This window comes from Lithobates pipiens, unplaced genomic scaffold (genome assembly GCF_037356315.1).
Source record: "Lithobates pipiens isolate NorthernLeopardFrog02 unplaced genomic scaffold, aLitPip1_a1.2 Scaffold_30, whole genome shotgun sequence".
Lineage (NCBI taxonomy): Eukaryota > Metazoa > Chordata > Amphibia > Anura > Ranidae > Lithobates > Lithobates pipiens.
The window spans coordinates 163,166,740-163,186,643 of record NW_027507791.1 but is presented as its reverse complement, the minus strand read 5'-3'; the positions used below and the strand labels follow the sequence as shown (position 1 = coordinate 163,186,643).

Genomic DNA, 19,904 nt, shown 5'->3' with positions numbered 1-19,904 from the left:
GCCTACGGCCAAATCACCCTGAAAGAGCCCAATCTCATCTGATCTCGGAGGCTAAGCAGCGATGGGCCTGGTTAGTACCAGGATGGGAGACAGCCTGGGAATACCAGGTGCCGTAGGCTTCTCATTATGTTGTCGGCATTGACCTGTTTTTTTCCCTTGTTTCCCAAGGTGACCATCTTGGCATGTGTCAAGAGGGTTGAGAGTGCACAAAGAAATTGCCTACGGGCACAACACCCTGAAAGCGCCCAATCTCGTTTGGTCTCAGAGGCTAAGCAGGGTTGGGCCTGGTTTGTACCTGGATGGGAGACCGCCTGGGTTTTCCAGATGCTGCAGGCTTCTTTTTATGTTGTTGGTGTTGACCTGTTATTTTCGCTTGTTTCCCAAAGTGATCATCTTGGCATTTGTCAAGAAGGTTGAGAGTGAATAAAGAGATCGCTTACAACCGCATCACCCTGAAAGCACCCTATCTCCTCTGATCTCAGAGGCTAAGAAGGGTTGGGCCTAGTTAGTACTTGAATGGGAGACGGCCTTGGAATACCAGGTGCCGTATTCTTCTTTTTATGTTGTTGGCGTTGACCTGTTTTTTTTCGCTTGTTTCCCAGGGTGACTATCTTGGCATTTTTCAAGAGGGATGAGAGTGCCCAAAGAGATTGCCTATGGGCACATCACCCTGAAAGCGCCCAATCTCCGCTGATCTCAGAGGCTAGAAAGTGTCGCGCCTTCTTAATACCTGGATGGGAGACCGCCTGGGAATACTAGGTGCTGTAGGCTTCTTTTTATGTTGTTGGCATTGACTTGTTTTTTTTGTTTGTTTCCCAAGGTGACCATCTTGGCGTTTGTCAAGAGGGTTGAGCGTGCCTGAAAAAATCTACTATGGCTGCATCACCCTGAAAGAGCCAAATCTCATTTGATCTCAGAGGCTAAGCAGGGTTGGGACCTGGTTAGTACCTGGATGAGAGACCGCCTGGGATTTCTCGATGCCATAGGCTTTTTTTTTAAGTTGTTGGCATTGACTTATTTTTATTTATTTTTTTAAATTCTTTTATTAAATATAAGTAGAACAACATAAATATAACAGTCAACCATACAGCATGACCCAGGGTCACAATTACATGGTAACAAAAAATAGGCAGCCAAATAACTCTGGGTTCTCAGAGGGGAGTCCTACAGTTTCATGCAGAAAAGAGAGAAACCCCACCTCCGACATGTAGTACAGTATAACTAGTGCAGCTCCGTTCGGACAAATGTAATCATGGAGAACAACTGGGACCACAGCGAGCCAGCTTATCATGACCTATGTGAACCAGAGTAAAATATGAGCCGGTTGTGTCCAGAACCCTGGGGTTCTTCTGGGTCCCGAAGGCTAGTAAGGAGACAAGGCATAGTCAAAAGGGAGGATGGGGGGAGAAGAGAGTGCAAAGACGGAGAGAGAGGAGGGGGGGTGGCGGCGGGGAAAAAAAGACAAATAAAGACAAAAAGGGAGGGGGGGGGGGGGAATGCCACCCAGGGCAGACATGGCCTATGTAGGTAAACGTTAGATGTTCAGTCGTTTTCTGGGACAGGGACGCTGCTCACCTCCCGAATGTAGTCTCGAGTACCAGTAAAATACCTCCAGGGCCTCCATGTAACACTAAATGCCTCTTCAGTGTTGTGAAGGGTGGCGGTCAATTCTTCCATCTGGAGAATATGATTGACTTTGGAATACCACAGCACCTTGGATGGGGGCTGAGGCTGCCTCCACAGTGTGGGAATGCAGGCCCGGGCGGCGTTCAGGAGTTGCATCGTGAGGGTTTTTTTGTATTTTCGAATAGGCTGTTCGGTCAAGTGTAGAAGGCACGCTGCTGGGTTTTCTGCGATATCTACATTTGTGAGAGTTTTTATCGTCCCGGTCACCTCTACCCAAAAGTTCCTCAAGGCTGGGCATGCCTAGAAAATGTGTCCCATGGTCCCCGTATCTGAATTGCACCTCCAACAAACATCCGTGATCGATCTATTCATTTTATTCAGAAGGTATGGGACTCTATACCAGCGTGAGACTATCTTGTATCCTGATTCTTGATATTGGTTTGCGATGGAAGCTTTATGTACTAAGGTCAGGATCTTCCCTATCTGTTGTCCCTGAAAGTCCCTCTCCCATTTGTGGATAAATGGTGGGGTCGACTCCTCCTCCTGACTACTCAATAGGTTGTACAGGAGGGAGAGGGTGTGTCGCACAGGTTCCCTTTTGTGACAGATGGATTCATAGGGCGTCAGATCTCTAGGAGTGTAGGGGGCCCTTTGTATGGCCAGAAGAAAGTGACAAAGTTGATAAGCACTAAACAAGTCAAGCGGAGGGTCAGAAAGCGACAGTTTGCGTGGTTGGGAGACCTCCCGAGGGCCACACCTCTCCCAGACGCTGTTTCCCCACCACTGTCAACTGTCGCAGTTTCTTGTTGGTGGGAAGTCTGGATTACCTATAACCGGAGTCATTGGTGACGGCAGGGGAGCAATGTGTGTGCAGCGGAACAACCTCCGCACAACAGCCAACGTAGCTCCCACTACGGGGTGATCTCTGAGGTCTTTTGGTAGGGAGGACAGGAGCCACGGGGAGGTCAATAGGGGAATGGATCCATCCTCAATCTCCATCTCCACCCACTGCCTGTGTGGGCCATTACAATGCCAATCAACGACTCTCGCTAGCAGAGTCGCTCTGTAGTATTGTCTCAGATCTGGGAGACCCAGACCCCCCTTGTCCTTTGGTCTGGCAAGCAATTGCAAATGGGCTCTGGACGGTTTGCGTGCCCAAATAAAGTCCCGAAGCAGCACCTGCAGTTGTCTGAAAAAAATTGGAGGTAACCGGATCGGTAATGTCTGGAACAAGTATAAGATCCGCGGGAGGGCCATCATTTTGAATGCATTACAGCGCCCGAACCAGGTCAGTGTTAAAGCATGCCAGTTTCCCAAATCAGATTTCGGTCTATTCAGGCGAGGGACAAAATTAAGCGGGTACAATTGCGCTAAATCCGCTGCGATGTCAACGCCCAGGTAACGTATAGATTTTTCAGCCCAGTAGAATGGAAAAGCGGAGCGGAGCCTCTTGGCCTCACCATCCGGGACCGATATATTCAATACAGCCGACTTGGCGCAATTAATTTTATAGTTTGATAGGCTGCCGTATCGCCGGAGAGACGCGAGTATATTGGGAAGCAAAATGTGTGGATTGGAGACAGAAAAAATTAGATCGTCAGCGTACGCCGCAATTTTGTGGTGTGCCGAGGGTTTGGATATGCCAGTAATATTCGGGTCATTCCGAACGTGACACATAAGTGGTTCCAGTGTCAGAATAAAAATTAGGGGAGACAGAGGACACCCCTGCCTCGTCCCATTAGTGATGGGGAAAGAGTCCGAGCACCACTCGTTCACCCGTACCGCTGCAGACGGCGTGGAGTAAAGCGACATTACCCAGCTCATCATGTTGGGGCCAAGACCTATATGTTCCAGGGTGGCCTGCATAAAGTGCCAGGCCACCCTGTCAAAGGCCTTCTCCGCGTCCGTTGACAACATAAGCAAGGGCCTTCCCTGTACATGCGCCGCATGGATTAAATTGAGGACTCGGGCCGTATTGTCTCTAGCTTCCGACTTTTTTTTTTTTTTTTTACTTGTTTCCCAGTATCTGGATGGGAGACCGCCTGGGAATACCAGGTGTCATAGACTTCTTTTTATGTTGTTGGCGTTGACCTGTTTTTTTTCCACTTGTTTCCCAAAGTGACCACCTTGGTGTTTGTCAAGAGGGTTGAGAGTGCCTGAAGAGATTGCCTATGGCCACATCACTCTGAAAGGACCCAATCCCATCTGATCTTGGAGGCTAAGAAGAGTCGGGCCTGGTTAGTACCTGGATGGGAGACCACCTAGGAATACCAGTTATTGTAAGCTTCTTTTTATGTTGTTTGGCGTTGATTTGTTTTTTTTTTTTCGCTTGTTTCCCAAGGTGACCATCTTGGCAAGAGAGATATTTGTCAAGAGGGTTGAGAGTGCCCAAAGAGATCGCTTACAGCAGCATCACCCTGAAAGAGCCCTATCTCTTCTCTTCTCTGAGGCTAAGAAGGGTTGGGCCTAGTTAGTACCTGGATGGGAGATGGCGTTGGAATACCAAGTGCCGTATTCTTCTTTTTATGTTGTTGACATTGACCTGTTTTTTTCACTTGTATCTCAAGGTAACTATCTTGGCATTTGTCAAGAGGGTTGAGAATGCCCAAAGAGATTGCCTATGGGCACATAACCCTGATAGCTCCCAATCTCCTCTGATCTCAGAAGCTAAACACGGTTGGACCTTGCTAGTACCTGGATTAGAGACCACCAGGGAATACTAGGTGCTGTAGGCTTCTTTTTTTTTTCTCTAAATATTTTATTGTAGTTTTGAAATATAACAAACAGAGCATACATATGTTAGAAAGATAAAACAGCAATGTAACATCTCAGAGACATACAATTCAGATGCATAGTCAATGCAATACCGAAGCGTAAAGATTCGGTCATTGAGCATACCTTGAACATTTATTATTCAGAAAAGGGAAAGAAAAAATAACTGAGTAATATATGCGGGGTAATGTATTACATGGGGTCCACTACTGTCCATCACATTGCTTGGAAGACGGGGGCATAAGAGTAGTGGGCGTAAGATTGATGGATATTAGTACCCCATTCATCAGTAGCTACTAAGACCCATTACAGGCCTGAGAGGAAAAAATGCAAACCTATAAACATGCACCAAGTCTCTGGTAATGGCATCCACCCCATATGGGAGCTAACTGTGGATGAGAGTAGCACACTCGGTGGAACAACCGAGGAGTTTGTGTGGAGACTTGATGGAAAACAGTGTAACTGAACAAACCATTTTTGTTTTGAAAGAAGGATTTAAAGGACAACCAAAGTTAGAGCCTAACCTAATATAGAACGTAGAGGGGGGGGCTAGGAGGAATGAATGGGGAAGAAAAGTGGAGGATTTTTAACCAGAGCAAAAAATACCAAGATTATGTAAGTATCCCAATGTCTATTTAGGACGATGAAGAGGGTGGTAGGTGAGTATCGGTATAAGTAGGGGAGAGCTTGAAATGTATCCAACATGCCCAGGTGTGAGTGAAACGGGAGTGTGTGTCATGAGCTTGGTGTATAAGTCTTTCCATTTCTTCAGTATGGTTGATTTGTCTAAACCAGTCAGTCAAGGTTGGAATCTTGGCGGTTTTCCAATGTCTGGGGATGCACATCGTGGCGGCATTTATCATATGTAGGGCAAGAGACTTCTTATAGCTGCTCTGTGGGATTTGCGTGTGGTGAAGGAGATATTGGGCTGGAGAGTAGTTCGGAGTGTATGTCGTGATCTTCACTATATTGTCATGGACTGCTCTCCAGAACGGTTGAAGTACTGGGCAGTCCCACCAAACATGTAAAAAGGAACCAACATCAGTGTCACATCTCCAACAAGTCGGGGAGATGTCTGGAAATATTCTATGTATTTTTTCAGGAGTGCGATACCATCTAGATTATATCTTATATCGGTTCTCTTGTGCCGATACGTTTAAAGTACCCTTATGTGTATGTCCATACGTTCGCAGCCAATCTTCAGTGGTCATGGGAGTTAACAGTTCATTACCCCATTGCAGTTTAACACTATCCTGTGCCTTGGTGTCAGAGTGAAGTAAAGCAGTGATGGTAGAGATCAAGTGCTGTTGGGGTTCGGAGCTGTTACATAAAGTTTCAAAGGGGGTAAGCTCCCTATTCCAGAGTGTTATTGGTTGGGAAGTAAGGAAGTGCCTGATTTGGAGATATTTAAAAAATGGTAAATGGAGTTCTGGGAATTTAGAAACCATTTGGGGAAATGATAAGATCTCCCCGCGTTCAATGAACTGGTACGCTCTGTAGGTCACTGTCCGGTGATGAGGTCTATGTTCTGAGATACCGGGGGGAAAATCCGGGTTAGAGGATAAAGGAGTCATAGGCCCTAGTAGCCCGTCAACGCAGAGAGTGGCACTTGTACGGTGTAGAGCCTGTAGAGTTGGGCTTATAAAGGGGTGGGTCCGGATCGTCATGGGGATTGTTGATTTAGCTATCCATGGGAGATTTGTCAGAGGAATTGGGATCATGTCTTGTTCTAGTTGTATCCAAGCTTTATTGCGGTGATGAACATGCCAATCCACTATTCTAGTAAGCAGACAAGCGTGATAATAGTTGTGTATATCTGGTAGGCCCAGGCCACCATCATGTTTGGGAAGAATTAATTTGGCCCAGCTTAGTCTCAGGGCACGGTATCCCCAGATAAATTGTCTGCACATATGTTTATATGTACGGAAAAATAGTTTGGGAAGAAGTATAGGGATTGTTTGTAGGAGGTATAGTAGCCGAGGAAGGATATTCATTTTGAGGATTGCAATCCTTCCAAACCATGAGAATGGGCCTTTGTGACAGGTAAGAAGGTCTTCTTGAATTTTAAGCAGCGTCGGGCCAAAATTCATATCATATAATTTGGATAAATCAGAGGGGATGTTTATACCTAGATATGTTAAAGCATGACGCTCCCAACTGAAGGGGAAGTTACGCTTGCAGTGGGCCAATTCAGAATCCGATAAAGTGATATTCAACGCTTTCGATTTTTCGAAGTTTATTTTTAAGTTAGAGAGGGCTTGGAAGGATTGCAGGTTCCTCAACAAATTTGGAATCGAGATTATCGGGTCTGCAAGAAAAAGCAGTATATCATCTGCGTACGCAGCAATTTTATACGATTTACCCTTGATGTCTATCCCTCGTACATCAGGATTGTCTCTCAACATATGAAGAAGGGGTTCAAGGGTCAGTACATAAATGAGTGGGGATAGCGGGCACCCCTGACGGGTACCATTGGCGACGGAGAAGGCATTCGACAGACGACCATTAACCCTTATTTTAGCCGTGGGAGTAGAGTAAAGGATCTCAATCATGGATAGAAGTCGTGGAGGGAGGCCAAGATGCTGTAGCACAAGATGCATGTAGTCCCAAGCCACTCTGTCGAATGCCTTCTCCGCATCCAACGAAAGAAAAAAGCCTTTTTTTTTGTGGTGGTCATCCAATGGTGTATGTTCAGAGCTTTTGTTGTGTTATCCCTGGCTTCTCTACCAGGGATAAAGCCCACTTGGTCAGTTGAAATGATATCAGAAATTAGGGGTGAAATCCTATTAGCTAAAATCTTAGCATACAATTTAATGTCCACATTAAGCAATGAGATCGGGCGATAGTTGGGGATCAGTGTTGCGTCTTTACCAGGTTTGGGGATCAGTGTGATGTGCGCTTCGAGTAAATCTGTGTGTGGTCTAGTGGATGTTGAGAGGCCATTAAACGATGCAAGAAAGTGGGGAATCAATACCTCAGACAAGGACTTATAATAAGCTGCAGACAGGCCATCTGGGCCCGGGCTTTTGCCCGCTTTCAGTTGTTTGAGGGCAAGGGTGGCTTTGGGCAAGGAAAGGGGGGCATCTAATGTTGTTGTACTAATGGGGTCTAGAGAGGGAGGCGCGTATTTAGAGAGAAAATCAGAGATAAGGTCTGTTCTAGAGCGTGTCATATCTGTATGTGGTTGGTGCGGTAGATTATATAGGGAATGAAAGTAAGTCACAAAATTTTGTGCCATAATGTCAGAATCAACAATTGAGTCTCCAGTTGGGGTAACAATCTTATGTATAGTATAGGACGCTTTCCGCTTCTGAAGGGCTCTGGCTAACAATTTACCAGCTTTATTTCCCGACTCGTAAAACAATTTGTGGGTCAGAACAAATTTGCGCTTCAAGGTTTTTTGCAGTTCTTCTAATAGCTCAGCTCTAACCGCCGTAAGCTCAGCCAGATGTGATTCAGCCAGTGTGCGCTTGTGAGCCCTTTCCAGTAAGTGAATGCGTTTGTACAGTTTATCTATATGTGCTTTCTTTAGTTTACGTCTCTGTGCAGTCATGGATATAAGTAAGCCGCGGACAACACATTTATGTGCCGCCCAAATTGCTGCACGGGGCATATCGTCTATCATATTTTCTGCAAAATAGTTAGAGAGGCATTCTTTGAGTGAGGCAATATTGGCTGTGTCCAGCAGTAGAGAATCGTCAAGTCTCCATATGGTAGATCGTGGAGGACCTTGTGACAGTAAAAGGGAGATTGTTATTGGGTTGTGGTCAGAGAGGAGTAACGGTTCAATCGTGGCCTTTTCCAAACTTGCAATGTCTGCTTGTGAGAGAAAAAAATGATCTATCCGGGAATATTTGTTATGAGGGGGCGAGTAGAAAGTGAAGTCTTTAACCGTCGGGTGAAGTGTGCGCCAGGTATCATGCAGGGATAGTAATTGGAGTTGTGATTTGATATCTCTTAATGCCCGGAAAGTAATACAAGAGGAGCCATTGGAGGTGTCAAGGGAGGGGTTTAGGGGAACATTAAAATCTCCACCTACAATAAGGAGTCCTGTCTGAAATGTCGTAAGCAGGGAGAGAGTTTCTCTGAAAAAGGATACTTGGTGAGAGTTTGGGGCATATATGTTGGCTATAGTCACCTGTCTGTTGTAGATGCTGCCTTTGAGGAAGAGATAGCGTCCTTCTTTATCACGTAGCACGTCAGACACGATTAAAGGACAGGATTTTGAAATGAGTATAGACACCCCTTTTGATTTAGCTCCATCATTGGTTGCGTGGTATACTAGGGGGTAATAGGTGTTTTGGAGTTTGGGGATTGCGTCAGTACGAAAATGTGTCTCTTGGATAAGGGCAATATGTGCTTTGGCTTTGTGCAGTGTATATAACAATTGGGATCTTTTTTCGGGGGTATTTAAACCTTTAATGTTCAAGGAATAACAGATAGTAGGGGAGGCAATCTGTGATAGATCCCTAGGGGCAGTTGTGGGGGGATCTGGGACCTCCATATTGCAAGGGTATCGGGTGAGATTGGGTGTTGTGGAAAGGATAGAAAAGGGGGGGAGGGGAGATAAAAATAAAAAAAAAGGGGGGGGGAATCAAAAGACCACTGTTTCAGGTGGTAAAATGTAGATGACGGTGTAAGGAGGATCAGGGGACCCCACACCAGAGAGATGTGTGACCCCCTACCCACCCCACATCGGGGTTAACCGGGACAAAGCCCAACGGGGGACTAGCAGAAAAATTGCAAATGAACAGGTATGTAGTATATAGTATATAATATGTAATATACAGAAAAACGGTGGTACGGCCCTCAGCACTAAGGAGACGGGCAAAATGTTCATGAGGTATAATGGGTAACATGGAGAATTGATATGTAAACAGTGGCTAGCACATTGGCGTATCCATGGAGATAGCAAAGATATAATAGGTAATACAAGTAATCGGAACGGTAGACATTTATGTTACAATCTGCATATTGGGTAATGAACAGGGGGACTGCGGGAAGAGTGGAAGTTGATCTGATCTAGCTCAATAGTGGAGGATAAGCATAACATCTAGTTATGGAGGTGTACAGCTAAGGTCTGTGCAACATGCAATTCAAAAGCGTGTCGGTAGGGGCGTACAGTCAAGAAAGAGAATTAAGTGTTACCATATCAATGAAGGCCTAAAAGACCTTTTGAGTCATAGGGAAACAAAAATTTAGGCACAACAAATATAGAGGATATTAAATTAGAATTAGGCTCACGGGAATACCTAAAGAGTGGTATACAATCAAAAAGCAATAAATATATTAATCAATGTTAACATACTGAGCTGGTGGAAACCTGCAGGCTGTAGATATTATGCAGAAACAGAGTAGGCAGGGTATTGGCACGCTTTCCTCCTGAGATGTAGAAAGTTTTCTTGGCGGCCACACATCTGTACCTGCGTATAAACATGGCCATAGCAAACTAACCTCTAGAGATATTGATCTGCATAAAAGTTTAAATAGTGAGCCATATGTTTCTACAGTGGATATAACCTACCAGGTAAGCGTCACAAATAGTAATGCAGCCCGTATAAACTTAGCCCGCCAGGATAAAAAACCTAGCAGGAGAGTAGATTTAATGAGCAAGTCAGTGAACTGCAGCCGAAGAGAATATAATCGTACCAAAAGTTCCTTCAGATCGACGGTACGAACGACAAACCTATTTTCGTATGACCGAAGCAACAGTCCGAACGGGGATCCGCGCAGATAAGCTGTGGAAGCATTGCAAATCTAGTGGAAAGCATAACCTTTTAAATCCACCATATATTCCAGTTGTCGTAACTTGGAGGAACCTTGTCAGATGAGAAAGTGTCACAGAGGACAAGTAGGGCGGGTATCTAAATTCTTCCGTCTAGTCAATCCGCCGGTATCCATCATAGTGCCAGGTTTCCTGTTAGAAGAGTCAATATAGGCAGGATTTTCAGCCATCCAAGAGGAGCGAACAAGGAGGAATAAAAAGAAAGCAGTAGATTATATGTCCAAAAGAACGAAGATAGCAGTAGGAACGACAGCCGTCAAATTCCAAGTACCGCGTGTAGTTAAGGAGATATACAACTGTTATGTCAGTAGTCCCTTCGTGCTCTACGTGAGCGTGGAGAGGATACTGGGCTGTAATCTCTGGTAATGGTACCAGAGTGGCGGATCCCCCTGGATCGAGACGAAGATCTTCTCCTCCGATACGGGGTAGCTTGAGTGTCCATCAGGTCATCAGGAGGAAGCTGAGGTTTGGGTATCAGCGGACGAAAGTTAGCATACCAGTTCGGGACTGCGGTCGGAGGCAAGTCCAGTATAGCACAAAAGTTGGGCAGGTCTTCCGGTACCTTAAGATGAGCCGTGCGTCCGAGGTGAGAGGCGGTAAGACAGAACGGAAATTTCCATTTGTATAAAATACCTCTAGATTTCAACACATCCAGGAGTGGCTATAAGTCTCTGCGGTGTTGTAAGGTGATACCAGAGAGATCTTGGAATATTTGTATATGGGCAGATTCATATGAGATTTGCTGTTTAAGTCTAGCAGCCTTCAGTATGTCTTCCTTAAGTCGGTAGTCGGTTAAGCAGCATACTACATCTCGTGGGGGATCATTGTCCCTGCCTTTGGGTCTGAGCGCTCGGTGGATCCGATCCATGCTAATGGCAGTGTGGGAAGGCCTATCCAGCACGGAGTTGAAGATGGCTGAGATCGCGGGAGCTATATGCTCACCTTCAATGGCTTCAGGGAGGCCTCTGACTCGGAGGTTATGGCGCCTCCCCCTGTTGTCCAAATCCTCCATGTGCCTTTGCATATCCCTGAGTTGTAGGGTATGGCTATCGATTTTCCTAGTGGAGCGACGAATGCTCAATTCATGTGATTATGTCACCTTTTCCACAGTATGCATGCGGTCGGATAGCATTTTAAGATCGAGGCGTAGTTCAGCAATGGCCGCCGATAATGTATCCTTAATGTCCGAGGCAATCGTGCGAAGGTCGTTCATATTAATAGCTGCAGAAGAGGTTTCCGAGCGTGGGCCGTCTGGAGAACTGGTACTAGCCGGTGTCACGTCTGGGGAGGTCTCCGAGAGCACGATATCAGTTCTGGAGCGAGAGCGCGTGTTTGAGGCCTGTGAGGAATCATGGCGCGTCGGCGCCTTGTTTCCCCTCTGTGATCGGAACATCTCCGGGATATTATGCTCTCGTCCGGTCGCGTTTCCCCTCGGGGAGCGGGAACGTGAAGCTGAAGATGTTCGAGAAGCCGTTCCCATGATAATTGCCTATGTAGCAGCTGGTGTACCTCAATTCGGCAGTAGTGTTCGTCCTGAGGTGCCGGAGCTCACCTATTACACGTCCGCCATCGAGCTCAGCCAAGCCACGCCCCCGCTGTAGGCTTCTTTTTATGTTGTTGGCCTTGGCCTGTTTTTTTTTTCACTTGTTTCCCAAGGTGATCATCTTGGCGTTTGTCAACAGGGTTGAGAGTGCCCGAAGAGATCACCTACGGCCCCATCACCCTGAAAGCGCCCAATCTCATCTGATCTCGGAGGCTAAACAGTGTCGGGCCTGTTTAGTACCTGGATGGGAGACCGCCTGGGAATACCATGTGCCACAGGCTTCTTTTTTTTTTTTTTTTTTTTTATTTACTAGTATGCGACATACAATGCAAAGGCAACTTCACAGAATGTGTGATACAAATAGTTACAAACAAACGATCATATTGCATGGATATCAGAGCCAATGGTAAGAAGTCCGAGGAGAATAGCACGTGTACAGTTTTGCGGTCATATCAAGATGAGATTAAAGCTCCATCTCGTTGGGATCCTCTACCACTTAAAATATTATTGATACTAGCCCTGCTACCTTCGAAGAGCTTAGATATCCATAGATAGGGGAAGAGTATTGTGTAGTAGTCAAATGGGGTTGGAACATACCATTTTCTTTTCCCTTTTTTATGTTTCAATAATTTTTATTAAAGGTTTTCAGTACAGTACAATCAATAGTCTCATTAATGCGGCAATTTATTACATTAAGCACAATGTAAAATGGACTAACACACCAGTCAGCTCCGTAAACATGTTGGCGGCTTCGAAATGGGTGCCATATCCAGTAACCCCGGATCACATAGGATCCCAGCTGCCGGAGCTGTTACCTCTTGAGTGATGGAAATACCCAATTATTTTGCTAGCACCGCTGAATGAGAGATATAAAGAATTCAACAGAGGACAGTAAAGAAAAGAAGAAGGACCCTATAGCATGGAAAGAGAAAAGAGTATCGAGTAGAAAAAGATAGAAAAAAGAAGGAAAGGGGGAGAACTGAGTGGGAGGGGGGGGGAGCCGTAGTCCTGGATCCACAAACTCATGCTACCGTGACAACGTTAAACAGCACGTGTCCCGGAACCATTAGTTAGATAGACAATCCATGGATCCCAAATTTTATAAAACATTTTCATCCTGTCTTGTGACAATGCGGATAACCGTTCGTTTAGCATTAGCCATGACACTTTATGTTTAAGCTGGGCTATCGGTAGTGCGGCTGATCTCCGGTTACGAGCTATAGTGATCTTCGCTGAAATAAATATAAAGGTAAGGAGCCGCTGCTGAGGCCTGGAAGCCTCTGCCGCCTTGCCCCCCAGGAGGGCCAGCTTAGGTGATTTCCTCAGGTTCAATCCTGTGATAGTGTAGACAAAATTAAACACTCTAATCCAAAACCTTCTGACCTTCGGGCATGACCACCAGATATGGTAGGTGGTCCCCACCTGGCCGCATCCCCTAAAACAATGGGACGGTGCTCCCGGAACAAAAGCGGCCAACCTGGCTGGGACCATGTACCACCGCAACAATACCTTGTAATTAGCCTCTATCACCGATGTGTTGGCGAGAGAGCGATATGCCGTCTCGGAGAGTGTACACCAGTCATCTAAATCAAAGGATTCCTGAATGTCCCGCTCCCACTGAAGCATATAACTCAACTTCTTCCCTGGCCCCCTAAGTAATGCATAGATGGCAGATAAATGGCCTCTTATTTTGTCATATTGCATACTCAACTGTTCCATGGGAGTTAGGGAACCCAGGTCTCCCCTACGGACCATACTCTGCACGAAATGCCTTAATTGGGCACATCGAAACTTCTCCGAAGACGGCATATCAAATTTTTCAGTTAGAGCTTGTTCAGAAAGTATACCCCTACAGTCACATAGGTCAGCAATGCGCAATAGCCCTTTATTTGTCCACCAACTGAACAGTTGAAGAGAGAGGCCCGGGGTGAACTCGTTGTTATTAAGTAATGGCGCCAGCGGGTTGTGGGGCGATCGGAATTTGTATAATTTGGACAGCCTGTCCCATATAGCCAGAGCCAGTGACAGGGTAGGACACAATATCAGCGGTCTATCCTTCATTGGAAGCCATAATAGCTGTGAAACCTGTGAGGGACGACAGGAATAAGATTCCATGTCCATCCAGATAGCATGTGCGTGGCTTGAGTGGTATCTAGTAAGATGGGCCAGCTGAGCCGCATGATAGTATTTCTGCAAATCCGGCAGGCCCAGTCCCCCCTGCTTCCTTAGGGTGTACATTGTACTCCTGTTCACCCTGGGCCTCTTGTGTCCCCAAATAAACCGAAGAATATCATTTTGCAACAGTTGTAGATCCCTACACAGAATAGCCACTGGTAGGGTACGGAACAGATACAGTATTCTAGGTAACACATTCATTTTAATAGAGTGTAATCTGCCGAACCACGATGGAGGGTGTAGCTGCCATTTAGCTAGGTCCATTGCCAGTGTCTTGTAGAGTGGGGGGTAATTCTGCCTGTATAATTGCTGGATAGTCGAGGTCAGATTAACACCAAGATAAGGCAGGGCCTCCGACTCCCACTTAAATTGGTATGTGCTCTCTATAGCTTTCTGTGTGGCCTCCGACAGGGAAAGATTGAGCGCTTTAGATTTGGACTGATTAACTCTTAACCCTGAGATTTCGGAGAAGGGTTGAAGAATCGCATATAGGTTTGGGAGAGAAGTAATTGGTGACGTCAGCGTGAGCATGAGATCGTCAGCAAACAGTAGGCATTTATGATCTCTGTTTCCACACCTAATCCCCTGAACATCCTGACATTCCCTGATCCTAATGGCCAGTGGCTCTATTGCAAGAACAAACAGGAGCGGTAGAGGCTCAGAGGAATATCCCCGCAGCATCAACGATGCCGACGGTGTGTCATAAAGCGCACCGAGGAGAGTCAGAAAGCGCTCACCAAAACCATACCTGCTTAGGACTGCAAATAAATATTCCCAAGAAAGGGAATCGAACGCTTTCTGAATATCCAACGATAGCAGCATTCCCCGTCTAGTGCCTCCACCATCCCAGTCCGACTGCACTGCTGATATAAGATTAATTAGCCTGCGGGTCTGATCCGATGCCTGCCTAAGCGGGACAAAACCGGCCTGGTCAGGGTGAATATAGTTTGGCAGAAAAGTGTTAAGTCTAAATGCTAAGACTTTCGTTAAAATCTTTAGATCAGTATTGATCAGGGAGATTGGTCGATAGTTCGCACAGTCCCCGTGATCTTTGCCTGGTTTAGGAATGACACTAAGATAAGCCACATTTTCATGTAAGGGTATCTTGCTTCCCCTCCTAAGCTCATTAAAGTAAGAGCACAGGTGAGGAATCAGAACATCCTGAAATTTCCTATAATATTGGCCTGGAAATCCATCTGGTCCCGGTGCCTTCGAGGGGTGGAGTGACTTAATCGCCATTTTAACCTCTAATTCCGTGAACTCCACCTCCATTAGATCCGCGTGAGCTCGTGTCAATTGAGGCAGCGGAACATCACGGAAAAAGAGATCAGCTTTACGAGAATCGTACGCAGTCTGTGAGCCATAAAGCTTGGAATAGAACTTATAAAATTCCTGTATAATAAGTTCAGGGTTTTGCGTAGAGCGACCCGTAGAAAGCCTCAGTTTTGGTAACGTAGGTGTATGTGGTCGGGGAACCAGTTTCCTGGCCAGCATAGTATTCGGTTTGTCACCCATTGTATAGTACCTATGCTTAGTCCAGCCGATATGTTTTTCAGCCTGAGTCGTCAGAGCTAAGTTCAGTTCCAGTCTAACATCGTCAATCGTATGTCTAATGTCGCAGTGCGGGTGAGCATGTTGTTCCCGGAGTAGCTGGTCCAATTTGGTTTCTAATTGCCGAATCGCATGGTCACGTGCTCGTTTTTGTCTAGAGCCTATTTGTATCATAATGCCCCTAATCGTGGCCTTGTGAGCTGCCCAATTAATCGCGGGTGATGTGTCTGAGGATTTATTACCCGCAAAAAACTGCTGCAATGCTTTGTCTATCTCAGCGCACAAAACGGGGTCTTTTAACAGACTAGCATTCAGACGCCCCTGGGGCCGGGGAAGCTTTGGACCATAACCCAGTCAATGACATCTTGATCGGAGAATGATCCGACCAGAGGGTGGACAGTATCGATACCGACGTTAGATACGGGAGTAGGGGTGTGCGGACCAGGATATGGTCTATCCTGGAATATGTGTGATGTACCTGCGAATAATGCGTATAATCTCTAGTCGTGGGATTGGACTCCCTCCAAGCGTCAATTAAATTGTAGAAATGTAAGAGCCTAGCCACCCTATTGCTCCCAGTCGGTGGTCTCTTGAGAGTGGGTCTGTCAGGGTTGGATTTATCCATAATTCTGTCCAGCGGGACATTACTATCTCCCCCCAAAATCACCTGCCCCTGGACTTTGGGCATCAATGTCCTCAACATTTTGCTAAAAAAGTCCACCTGTCCTGAGTTTGGAGCATAATAAGATATAAAGGATACCAGTTGGTCATGTATACGTCCCACGGCCATGATGTATCTGCCACCTTTATCCTTAATTATGGTTATGGGCGTAAAAGGGGTACGTCTAGAAAAAGCTACAGCCACCCCCTCCTTTTTATCGGGTCCATTTGCCAGGTAAAACTGCGGGTATTTAACACTAAGGTAACGTGGAGCTGACGTCTTAGAAAAATGCGTTTCTTGCAGTAGTAAAATATCTATTTTCTGCTTGTGATAAAATTGGAAGGCTTTAGTCCTTTTAGTGGGGGAATTAAAGCCATGGACATTATGCGTGATCACCGAAAAGTCGGACGAATATGACTTAGCCATCGTGGTAGGGCAGAGCACTCTTACCTTGTTGCACCAGAAGATCGGGCATAGCCTTCAATACATGTGATTCACCTTCCGCAGGCTTCCAATACCAGCGTACGTAGGTTAGAGTCAGGACTACAGCTCGGGGAAGATAGAAGGTAGAAAGAGAGAGGAAAAAGAGAAAAATGAGAAAAAACAGAGAATTAGTGAACATATAGGACAAGGGCCGTAGGCCCAGAAACTTATACCAGTAAACTCGTGTAAACCGTAGAACAATGTGGGAAATAATCCCTGACGGATAGAGTGTCCTTTCCGGTAGTGGCAAGGGTACCTCTTCTCCAAAGAGAGAAGGTAGTCTTGCAAAGGAGCAGCATGGATTCCCGATCCGGCCCAAAGGGCCCTTGCTCCATAGCATGCCAGCAGTGTGGATTCAGGTTTCGCATGCTGTTGGACAATGAGTTACACTAGCTTCGCGAGTCCTCCCACCCCGAGGGCAACGGCCCCAGGGCAAGCAGGCCCCTAATGGTCCCCTCCCGCCCCAGCACCCCTCCCCCGGGGGAGGCCCCACGGGCCTCACCATAGGACAGACCCCATTTCCCCATGTTATATAGAAACAAAGTGCACACCTCAAACTATGAGGACGCTGTAGAACATGTCCAAAAAGAGAGAGTAATTATAAAAATAAAACCAATAAAGAAAAAGCACATTAACTTTAAGTCAGTCATGGAAGAACCGTTTCGGGTGGAGTAAATCCAAAAAATAGGAAACTGCACTATGGTTGTGCTAACAGTGTGACTACGCAGTCACGTAGGTATAGACGGGCTCAGGAGCGTCCCTCAAGCAAAAAATAGTAGTATCCCTTCAGCCGCAAGCGGCCAGTCCAGAATTTCAAGGAGGGCATAAAAGTGTATTCTCGGGATTCCTGGTCTTCCGGGGGGCTCCTCTAGGTGGGTTCCGCTTACGCTCCGTCCAAAGTGGGGAGAGTGAGCGGCGTGCTTGAATCGGAGGAGAGGAGGCCGATGAGTCCCTTGAGATGATGCCCAAACTAAGTAGCAATTCTTCTCCCTCCGGCAACGTGGAAAATGAATAGGATTTCCCATTATAGGTGAAAGACAGTCTAAAGGGGAAGGCCCACCGATATCTAATCTGTTGGTTGATGAGATGTTGCAGCAGGGGTTTCAGATTTCTGCGCTTTTGTACCGTAGAAGGAGCAAGGTCAGTAAACAGCTGGATGGACGACCCACATAGAGTCAAGTCCTGTCGGCTGCGGGCAGCAAACATCAACTTCTCCTTAATCTGGTAGTAGTGTGGTTTAACAATAACATCACGAGGCAGGCCATCAGGTCTAGGGGCAGTGAGGGCCCTATGAATGCGGTCAATTTCCATGTGATGCGGTGCTATGTCTGGGACTAAGTCCTTCATTAACTCCTGCATTGCCTCTTCCAAATCGGTATGCGTTTCGGGCAGGCCGCGGATACGCACATTGTATCTACGAGAGCGATTTTCCAAGTCCTCGATTTTAGCGAGGGCATCCTCCAGCCTATCCTGGAGGTCTGTGAGCATATGGGTATTCTGATTAACCCTTTTAACAGTTCCTTCAACTTTAGCTTCAACAATGTCAAATCTCTCACCAATACTGTGAATGTCCTTCTTTAGATCAGTGGTAATCAGAGTGCAGGCCTTAGAAAGCTCCTGTTGTAGCATCGTGGAGAACCGAGCTAGTAACACTGTGTCCCCGGAATAGTAAGCTGGCTGGGGTGCTATAGAAGCAGAACTAAGTTGGCTAGACATGGCCTCTGCCAGCTCAGCCATATTCTTATCCATAGAGGATTCAGGGGAGCCCACCAGTTCCTGTGCATCTTCATCTATGGCTGGGGAAGGGGGATGCGAGCGGGACTCACCCTGCTGTTCTTCCTCCATGTCCCCGGAAGATTGCGAGGAGAACGGATCCCTGGGGAGCTTCAGGGGCGTTCTGCTGGCTCCATCCCTCAGGAAGGCCGCTGCTCCGGCCGGGCCTCGCGTGTCTCGGCGTCCCGGCGCCATCTTGGATTGCGGCCTGCGCTCCGGAGAGGACTCGGACCCCCCGGTGAATATTAGGGCTTTACGCTGTCCTTTTTTCGGCTGGCCCCGAGCCCGCCTGTTCATCACCCTCTCCGGAACTTCCCTCAGCCGTTTTCGTCACCGCTGTCCCGCTGGCTGCGCTGATTTTAGCTAAATTTGGGCCGGATCGTGCGGAGCTCTCTCAGAGCACGTCTGCGTCCGAGATCCCGCGCATGCGCAATTCTTCTTTTCCCTTTTTTGAGTTAAGAAGGGAAATAGTAGAACTGAAAGGAGGGAGAAGGGGAAAGAGAAGATTGGGGAAGGAAATGGCAGAAAAGGAAAAGAAGGGGTAAGGGGGTGTCGTGGGTAGAGTGGATCCCCTCCCAGGGAGCAAGAGACGCCCTCGGCTCACCAGCTCATCAGCTGTCCAACGTTTGGAACAGCGATCTCCAACGATCACCATGAGCTTACTATGTCTCGCGGAGGTATTCTTCCGAAAAGCTAAACTGGGTCCAGTAGAACAATCTGTTCCCATGCTCCTCCGTTTTATCCCTCATTGTGGCAGTCAGGTCTTCCATTCATTCAATATCATTTACCCTTGCGAACCACTGGGTCACCGTTGGAGCAGATTGCTGTTTCCACTGACTTGGGATGCAGGCCCTAGCTGCATTGAGGAGATGTTTAAGTAAGGACTTATGATAACGCTTTCTCAACATAGGAGTTAGATTGAGAAGAACTGCTGCGGGATCATTGGCTAAGGAAATGTCTGTGAACTTGTGGATGAGTCTCAGGACAGGCTGCCAGAATGTTTGTAATTGAGGGCATTCCCAGAAAATGTGGAGAATGGTGCCAGCCTGTTGCTCACAGCAACAGCAGCGGTCAGATTGACCAAGGAATATTGTGGCCAACGCCACCGGTGTACGATACCAGCGTGTGATCAGCTTATATGAGATCTCCTGATATTTACTGCAGAGTGACGACTTATGGGCGAAATAGAGTATTCTGTCCTTCTGTGGTTTGGAGAATGTAGTTTGTAAGTCCCTTTTCCATTTAGCTAGGAAGGGCGGATCCGTGGAGGAATGTGCGTCTGTCAGGATTTGGTAGGACCTAGAGAGGGAACCACGAATTAGGCCATCATCCAGGCAAAGTTCCTCGAAGGGGTGGAATTGTCTAGAGAAGAACGAATGGTTAGGTAGTGATCCGAGGAAATGGATGAGCTGTCTAGCTCTCCAGCTATCCAATGCAACAGGTACTTGCTCTAGCAGTATGGTCCCTGTGGGAATCCAGCCCGTGGGTCCAAGAAATAGGGCTGCTCTCAGAAGCCCTTTCGGGGTTTGCCTGGT

The 19,904-nt window shown here is 46.8% G+C and overlaps 3 pseudogenes; all 3 read left to right on the top strand.

The window, feature by feature from the left end:
* LOC143946668 (5S ribosomal RNA) lies at positions 1-119 on the top strand (annotated as a pseudogene).
* A 3,674-nt stretch (positions 120-3,793) lies between these two features.
* LOC143948527 (5S ribosomal RNA) lies at positions 3,794-3,912 on the top strand (annotated as a pseudogene).
* Positions 3,913-11,888: 7,976 nt separating this feature from the next.
* LOC143949395 (5S ribosomal RNA) lies at positions 11,889-12,007 on the top strand (annotated as a pseudogene).
* Positions 12,008-19,904: the final 7,897 nt, after the last annotated feature.